Source organism: Octopus bimaculoides, chromosome 13 (genome assembly GCF_001194135.2).
Source record: "Octopus bimaculoides isolate UCB-OBI-ISO-001 chromosome 13, ASM119413v2, whole genome shotgun sequence".
Taxonomy (NCBI): domain Eukaryota; kingdom Metazoa; phylum Mollusca; class Cephalopoda; order Octopoda; family Octopodidae; genus Octopus; species Octopus bimaculoides.
The window spans coordinates 55,188,044-55,190,546 of record NC_068993.1 but is presented as its reverse complement, the minus strand read 5'-3'; the positions used below and the strand labels follow the sequence as shown (position 1 = coordinate 55,190,546).

The 2,503-nt window shown below is 35.3% G+C and overlaps 1 protein-coding gene across 3 annotated transcripts in view; it reads left to right on the top strand.

The window, feature by feature from the left end:
- The window catches only part of LOC106881559 (cyclin-I), a 26,182-nt gene that overhangs the window by 11,749 nt on the left and 11,930 nt on the right, over positions 1-2,503 (top strand). Inside the window, exon 1 of one of the 3 annotated variants that reach the window (XM_014932005.2) lies at positions 426-655. The exons of the other annotated variants lie outside the window; for them this stretch is intronic. The gene's annotated coding sequence lies outside the window, so the exon portion shown is untranslated. Of the gene's footprint in view, positions 1-425; positions 656-2,503 lie in introns of those variants that run through there. 3 annotated transcript variants of the gene reach the window in all.

The window sequence follows — 2,503 nt, the reverse complement described above, 5'->3', positions numbered from 1 at the left end:
TCTCTCTCTCTCTCTCTCTCTCTCTCTCTCTCTCTCTCTCTCTCTCTCTCTCTACGTATGTATATGCGTTAGGTTAGGGGTTTTAGGTTAAAAATAACAAACATTAACGGCTAAAAAGGGGATCAATAGTGGTGATAGAGCCAAAGTTATATGTAGGGTTTAATCGTTTGAATAAATTTCTAGAGGTGAAGTTAGTCAATCCCTATTCTTTATCTTTATATATATATATATATATATATATATATACGCTAGCGCACCACAACCACTTCTGTCTTTAAGTATATATTTTGAAGTCAACAATTACTGTTGTTGTTGACGTTTGAATGTTTGATAATATTGTTGTGATCTCATTTTGTCACAGTGACTAGCACCGTTCTGATTAGTCAGTTGCCTATCAACCCGGCCGTCTGATTGGTTGATGTCTCCCACTGGGCTAATGTAAACACTGATTGTGTATGTTGTGTCAGTTGCTTGCCCAGATATTCCTCAACTTCAACGGTAAACCCAAGGTACGCGCCCACTTCTTGGGATCTGACGACGAATTCTTTTTTTCCCCCTCAAAGAATCCTTCAACATTCGATGCAAACCAGTGTCGATTCATTAGGTTTTCTGCATAACCTACGATGCGATTGGTGTTTGTTTCTTATAATATGAGGTAATTACCCGATTTAGTATTGTTGTTTATTTGATTTTTTCTCTGGGTTTAATCATTGAATTAGTAGGGCTGAGATTGAAAGTACGTCTAAAAGATTTGAATTTGTTGGCTGAGATGGAAACTATTTAGGAGAATGTGTTTTCTCTGCTAAGCGTTACATGCACCGCACATATATTTTTAAATATAAGTTTAAAATTTGTAACATGCATAATTGATATATATATATATATATATATATATATATATATATATATATATATGTAGTATTTTTATGCAAGTATATAATATATTTATATACTACATGATTTTGCATGCATATCTGTGTGCCTATTAAATTTGAATGTACGTAAAAATAGAAAAGCATAAGTGCCCTGCAAGAGTCGTCCCCTAATCCTTTATTGTCTAAAAAAATTAGATGACCACCGTTTAAGGGCTTTTAAAATCCGTTCCTTTTTGTTTCCCTACAGACCGTTACTGTTCTGTTTAGTACTTCCTTTGAAACTGTCAAATATATTTATCTTTTCGTTTATGCTTAATTCAGGTTGAAACCTTCTAAATTTCAGTTTAGGTAGTTTGCTGTTGGTATTATTATTATTATTATTATTATCATCACATCGTGCAAATTCCAGTTTCATAAACTATTTCACAAACATTTCTGCTATTCGTTTATTTATAGTTTCTGTTTACTTTTGAAATTGTTCACATTTGAAAAAAAAATGTAAATAAATAAAAGCAATCTCCACCCTTTATCATATTCTCTCTCTGTCTCTCTCTGTCTCTCTCTCTCTCTCTCTCTCTCTCTCTCTCCACTGCATTCAAAAGTGTCTTGTCACAAGGTAGGAGTTAGACAATCAGAGAGAGAGAGGGGGGGGGATGAGCTACGATTCCTTTTGTCACCGACTTTTCCAGTTTTCTGTCTGTCAGTGGGGTCAGCTACAACCACTGTTTATTGTCTATCAAGGTCTTTTAACCAGCTACTAGTTTAGTATTGCCATATTAGATTACTGATTACTGTTATTATTATTATTATTATTATTATAAATATTACTTGTTATATTACTACTAGTTGAGCAATTTAAATATAGTCTTGCACTGACTTTTCTTAATATATTTTTTGTCCTTGAAAGAAATGCAGGGATGTCACTGCATGATATTACATTTCCTTTATATACTTTATATTATATATGTTTGTGTGTATATATATATATATATATGTGTGTGTGTATATCTGACAGTTACTGAAGCAGTATCTAACTCACTCACCTCTTCTTACCCACATCCCCAGCAAGCACTGACCTCAATTCTCATTTCCTACCCTGCCATAATGTAATGTTTTCCAACTTTTCACCGTTAGCATAACGCGCCCACCCTTCGCTCTCTCTCTCTTTTAATTCTCTTCTCTTCCTCCCTTTCTCCTATCTCTCTCTCTCTCTCTCCCCTCCCACTGCTCTCTTGTTGCAACTGTTACTGCTGCTCACTATCTTGATGATTGCGACTGTTATGTGCTTGCGCTTGTATGTATGTATCTATGTGTGTGTGTGTGTGTGCTTGTGTGTTTAATGTTGTGCAGTGTAAACTACTACTATTACTGCTGTTACTGTGTTATGTTCTTACTGTGTGTGTGTGGGTGTATGTTGCGCTGTCGATATGTGTGTGTGGTTTAGTAGGACATTCGATGTGTCTGTATGTTTTCTGGCAATGCTGTTTGTGTGTGTGTTGTGGTGTTATTGGCGTGTGTATGTTGTGTGTGTTATAGTAGACCTTTGATGTGTTTGTCTCTTGTAATACTGCTGCTGTTGGGTAGGATGTGTTGTAGTACGGCTGTTAATATGCCTATATTACAGTAGT